Source organism: Capricornis sumatraensis, chromosome 5 (genome assembly GCF_032405125.1).
Source record: "Capricornis sumatraensis isolate serow.1 chromosome 5, serow.2, whole genome shotgun sequence".
NCBI lineage: Eukaryota > Metazoa > Chordata > Mammalia > Artiodactyla > Bovidae > Capricornis > Capricornis sumatraensis.
In genome coordinates, this window is record NC_091073.1 from 97,525,183 (window position 1) to 97,531,574 (window position 6,392).

Below are 6,392 nucleotides of genomic sequence, written 5' to 3' on the forward strand. Positions count from 1 at the left end.
AGAACCTGGGTTCCTTGTAATTAAATGTCAACTGAATTACGAGATTTTGTGGCTTTTCACTTGTTCAGCATCTCACAACACAACCAGCACAGAGTGGTTCCCCTCTAACCAGGTACTCACTAAGGGTCTGGCTCCTGCCTACAATTTCTAACCCTGCCAATGACCTCAGCAATGAGGTCAGCTCCTTGTGTGGCCATCCAAGTCACAAATGGATTGTTCTGTCCACACTCACCCTAATCTCCAGGAACTCATTTGAGCGTAGAGAAATTGAATGATCTGGGTGCTGTGTGTGAGGGGGGCCACATGGATCCTGTGAGGAGGATGCCCGGAGAAGATCTGTGTGTGGGCCTTCATGGCTTAGTTCTTACAACTTCTTGAGCTGTTTACCCTCAGAGATGACTTAAAATCATCCAGGCTCCTAGCAGTGAACTGAAGGGAGTCCAGTAGCCTCGGGGTTGGAATTCTGGGTTTTCACTGCCACAGTCCAGGTTCAGTCCCTGGTTGGGGAACTGAGATCCCACAAGCCATGTAGTGCAGACCAAAAAAAAAAAAAGAAAAGTTTTAACTGAAGAGTTTTCAGTGAACAGACTATGTGCAGAGGGCAGAGGTAGGAGAACCAACAAGAAACGGCGAAGTCCCCAGGCGCCAGTGGGCTTTTCAGGTGGCTCGGTGGTAAAGAATCCACTTGCCAACGCAGGAGATTTTAAGAGAAGCAGGTACGATCCCTGGGTTGGAAAGATTCCCTGGAGTAGGAAATGGTCACCCATGCGGTCACCCATGCCAGCATTCTTGCCTGGAACATTCCACGGACAGAGGAGCCTGGCAGGCTAGAGCCCATAGGGCCCTAGAGAGTTGGACACGACTGAACGACTAAGCCAGCACCAGGCACCAGCAACAGTGGAAAAGTGCTGCCATCACGGACTTGAAGGGGGAAGGGGAGGAAGCAGGAGCTGGAGACCTGGCGTGGGCCAGGCACACACAGTGGCTACAGGGGCTGCAGCCTTTGTCAGAGCCATGGCGAGATGGGGAGTGTATGTGCTACTCCGCCCTCCTCTCACCCGCCAGTTCTCTGTTGGTGTGTCTCATTGGCAGATCCCAGCTAGCAGCCAGACAGCAGAGGTGCCCAGGTGACAGTCCTTCAAGGCCAGCCTCCTGAAGTTTGGAGCAAGGCAGAGGACTGAGTCAGTCTAAGTGGGAACAAGCAGAATGATGAGAATAATTTAGGAGTGTTCCTGTTGACCTTCATTCCTGCAGAACCCTTTGTGATAGGTGGTTGTTCTCATCATGGATGTTACCATGTGAAAACCCACAGGGACTTCCCTGGTAGGACAGTGGATAAGAATCCGCCTGCCAATGCAGGGGACACAGGTTCAACCCCTGGTCCAGGAAGATTCCACGTGCAGTGAAGCAACTAAGCCCAGGCACCACAACTACTGAACTTGTGCTCTAGGGCCCGCGAGCCTCAACTGCTGAAGCCCATGCACCCTAGAACCCATGCTCTGTAAGAGAAGCCACCACAATGAGAAGGCTGCACACCACAATGAAGAGTAGCCCCCACTCGCCCTAACTAGAGAAAACCCACACACAACAACAAAGACCCAGCACAAGCATAAATTAATAATAAAAGTCCCCAAGTGTATTCATACACCATGGTGGGCAATGGTCCCCATAACTGCTGGTTTCCTGGGACTCTTTATCTCTGCCTCCTTTCTACCTGATAGCAATGGAATTTGTTTCATTTCTCCAAATATCCAAAGCAGCACATACCTATCACTGGGGTGACCTATATACTGGGGTGGGCACCGCTGAGCACTAAATGAATTCATTTCTTCCACAGTCTTTTCCTAGGGGGAGTAGCAAAGACATTTAGAATTAGGAGATTTTAAAATTATGTGCAGCCCAGAGGAGTGGCAAGGCTGACTGGGACCCCTAGGAGACCTGGGGCCAGGGCCCAAGTGGTGACCAGCCCCTATACACAGGGTTGCACATAGGCAGATTGAAGGCAGTCCCGCAGGTCCCTTTTGCCTCCCTCTAAATGACTCCTCTTTGAAGACAGGGATTTAGAGGGGACTGGCCCCTTGCTACTCAAAGTGTGGCTCACAGACCAGCAGCATGAGCATTGTTAACTCATTAGGAAGGTAGAATCTCAGCCCTCAGCTCAAGCCCAGACACAGAATCTACATTTTAACAAGATCCTCAGTTTAGTATGCACAAAAAAAATTTGAGCTGCACTGCCTTCAACTATATTAGATTGCGTATTCTCAGTTGTAACCTAATCGAAATTCCTTCACAATCTACCTGCTACCCTGTCCCCTTGTTGTTGAGACTGTGCTTTTTATCCAGTTTAGTCCAGCCACCAGTTGGCTGGAGAACGTGCGGTGGAAAGGACTGGAAGATTACCCACCACTGAGTATCACTGCTTTAACTTCAAATTTGAAGCCAAGATGGAGGTTATGTTCTGGGAGGCAGTCAGCCTCCATTAAGGACTTTCATCTGGTCCTTTTCAGGCCCAAACCCAGAACCTGCAATGACAGGGAAGTAGTCCTTTTCTTCAGTCCTTTTGTTTAGAATATAGAGCTCTTCCCTTCAGGACGCTTGCCCCTGTGGGCTCATCTTAGAAGACCGTGCTCTTCGTTGATGTGGACTCTGCTTTCTGGTCTTGCAGGTGCACGGTCACCGGAGTAGATTAAAGAGATCTACCTGTTGAATGTTAAACAGTCCCTTGAATTAGCTTTAAATCTACAGGGATGTCACAGGCAAGCACGCACTCTGGCCCAGGTACAGATAGAACCAAGGACTCAAAACACCTCCAGGGGCCTCCATCTCCCCCCTCTACTGCCCTCTACGTAACTGCTTCCTTTCTGCTCTCTCCCTGCACCATGGCCCCCCCTCTGCTTTCCCTTCCCAGGCCACGTGGTAGGCATACCACCTGCCACCTCTCTCCACGACCAGCTGCTATTGGGAGGCAGGGTGGGTGGCTCTAACGATTGTAAGTAGTTCTCTGGCTCTGATTCTGGCAGGTAGAGTGTTAGGATGCAAGGAAGGAAACGGGAGCCGAGGAAGATGCTGGCAGTGGATGCCACACGGGGCAGAGGTAGCTATGAGGAGGGCCCAGCTCACTAGAACCCGCATGGTCCCCAGGATACCAGCAGAGGATGCAAACTGTTTTTTCTGATCACCTATTAGCTGCCTGGCACCATGCTAATCGTTTTACTTGTTATCTACTTTTACATCTTCATCCATTAAAAAAAAATCCATATGAGAGTACTATTAATTTCATTTTGCAGATAAGAAAACTGAGGGCCCAAAGAGTTACATTGCCTGATCATGGCTATAGAACCAGAGGTGAAGAGGCTGGAATTCAGCCTAGGTACCGTCCCAACCCTACCACACCTGGGCCAGAGCCATGTCAGTATCACAGACTGAACAAAGTGCCCGCTGGAAGCCTGGCCAGCCTGGTGCCATCACAGGTGACTATGGAAACACAGGATCTTCAGACATGGCCCTTCAGACATGGACTCACCCACTCAGATGCTTCTCAGCTCAAGTTAAATATGGCCAGCATTGGTGGCAGAGAAGTAGTGCCCCTTGGTAGGAAAGGGAGGGCCAGGTGAAAGGCCAAACCTGGTCTCCTGAGACAGGTCAGCGGGTGGTGAGTCAGGGGGCTATAAACAGTCTGTAGCCACAGCAGCAAAGCCCCCAAATACTCAGCTGATGAAAGCCCCCGTAAGCCCCTCCAGGAGCCTCTGCCTGGCTCTGAGAGGAGCACATCAGCCCTCTTCCGGGAGGGGGCCCCCGCTTGGCAGGCCCCAGGACCAGCATTGTGCACGGCCTGTTCCAGCTCTCATGGCCCGGCCCGGGCTCATGGGCTATATTGAGGGCTGAGTCACCAACCTGTGCCTGGGTAGCTGACTGTGACTGGCTGGCTGGGGCCTGAGTCAGGCCCTGATTTATCCTGGAGAGCAACGGGCTCTGGTTTCTGGGGTGAGGGGGGAGGGGAGGTGTGAGAAGGGTGCCGGGAACCATCCTTGGCACCGGGCACCCTCTGCTAACCATTCACTCACTGCACACAGACCTCTCCCAAAGAGAGGGAATGAGAAGTGGGAGAGGGGAGCCCTTTGTCCACTTGCTGGCTTCCCTCTGAACTCCCACCACCTTAAGAGAGAACTTCAACTTACTGGAGGACCTTGGGAAACCCTCAAAACCAGACTGTGAGCCTTTAGGGTTTGTAAAAGGCTGTCAGCTCCAAGCAAAGCCACCCAATCCCTCTCTCTTCTCCCTAGGAGCTCAGGGAGAGGGATCCATCCTTTTCCAGATCTATGTATCTCAGTTTCTTCATCATTGAACCCCAAACTGGCACCTAAGGTTGGGTGTCAGAAGTCTGCCTTTTTACACACACAGAGTTCCCTTGTGAGACCCAGCTACATGTCATGTGTCCCCAGGAGCTGGGCATCTCTCCACAGGAGAGCTCAGCCTCTCAAGCAGACAGACAGCACTGATGGCTGATGGCTGGTCTTGGCCACGGGACAAAGGTGGCATGGGGGAAGCGAGAGTTCTGGAGACAGGCAAGGGGGTGCCAACAGGAGAGTGGAATTCCTGAGCACCTCGTCACAGGCAGCCGACAGAACATGAGCCGCAGGGCCCAAGCTATTTATATCTCGCCTGTCACTCTCAGGGCCCCCAGAGCTCCCCCCTGAAGTCACACACAGCAGGTCCCTTTTCTCTTTCTGGTCCTTTCTCTCCTCCTCCCCCTCCCTAACTGATGAGAAGGGGAAGAAATCATTCATGGAGCCCTTTCACCATTAGCGCTGCCCCCCACCACCCCCTGCCAAGCTCCTGAACTTCTTCCCTCATACTCCTCTCAGATGCCCACCATCCCTTCCCTTTTCACTTGGCTTGGTTGGGGAAGAGAAATAAGGTCAAATGATTCACCAGAAACGTGCCCAATTTCAGTCATCACACAACTTGAGTTGGGGCCCAAATTTAAGGGTCCAGAAGGATGGGAAAGTGGGGGAAACTTGGCCTAAAGGGGGTACCAGGAGGTGTGGAATACATGTTATCCTACAGAATCTCAGAATACATAGTCTCTTTATGTAAGTATATTCTACCACTTTTTCACCTCATCCAGGCCAGCTGCTCTGAGTGCCTCAGTTTCCCTGATGTCAGCTGCCCTTGGCTTACCCTGAGCCCAGTCCTGCCCAGACTTCCTGGCGGGCTCCCTAGGGCTCTCCATGTCCCCCAGCCCCCATCACACTTCCCCGAGGCTGCTCTGGGCAGGGCTCTCTGTCTCTTGTCTGGTTAACCTGCCCTCTGACTGGAAGGATCTGCCCAGCGGCCCAAATGGGCACAACGCCCAGGGGGCTCCCTGGTAGTACAGGGCAGAGGCTCTGCCTCCTCTCGCGTCACCTTAGTTGAGTCAGACTTGGGGGAAGGGGGCACAGTGTGACTCACTGGGTACACTTTTCCTGAGCTCAGCTTCATTCTGAGAGGATGAGGACAAACGGACTGGTGACAGGGACACTGAGTCAGGGGTAACCTCTGTCTTTCCCCTGGGACCCTGGAGTTGCAGAGGGGTTTTTTGTTTTTTTTTTTGGTTGCAGAGATTTTTCTACCTGTAATGTGGAACACCCCCACCCCAGGCCTTCTCCCTAATCGGCCTGCAGCGGAGTTGTCGCTTCCTCTCAGTCTATCTACACACAAGCACACACACTTCCCCTGCCGGTCCGCAGGTGGACAATACCCTGGGCTAGCAGCCAGGTCTCCCCGGCCCTGTCAACAGCCCTGCCACCAACCAGTCCAGAAAATTCTGTCAACACCCGATCAGCGAGTTTTGCTCTAACCACTGGCCTCAGTTTCCCTTTGCATCTCTTTAGTCCTGCAGGGTGGGGGGTATATATTTCATCTCTGACTAGCGATGCTTAATTTTGGGGTGTTGGGAGCCCTCACTCCCCCTAATTTTCCAGCTCCACTATTCATCTGTCCAGCTTGGCGGCCTCGGGCCAGAGCCTCCTTCGCCAGGGGTCGAGGTAGCAGACCCGGGACCCCAGCCTGGACGGAGGGCCGCGTTGGGGAGGGGAGGGGAGGGAGGGAGGGAGGGAGGCGGGGCCGGCGGGCTCGGCGCGGCCCCCACCCGCGGGCCGGGCGGCATTCCTGGGAGGCCGGCGCTCTGACGTGGACCCGGGGGCCGCGGGCTCGGCGGGGGGGACGCGGCCCGGGGGCTTCTTAAACCCCCCGCCTCAGCCCGGCCCGCACTTTCCAGAGCACCGCTCCGCCCCCGGAGGGAGAGAGACACACAGACAGAGCGCGGCCGAGGAGCCGAGGAGGCCCGCCCGAGTCCCGCCAGCCAGGGGCGCGAGAGAAGTTCAGAGCCGCGGAGCGCACAGCCGCGGGTC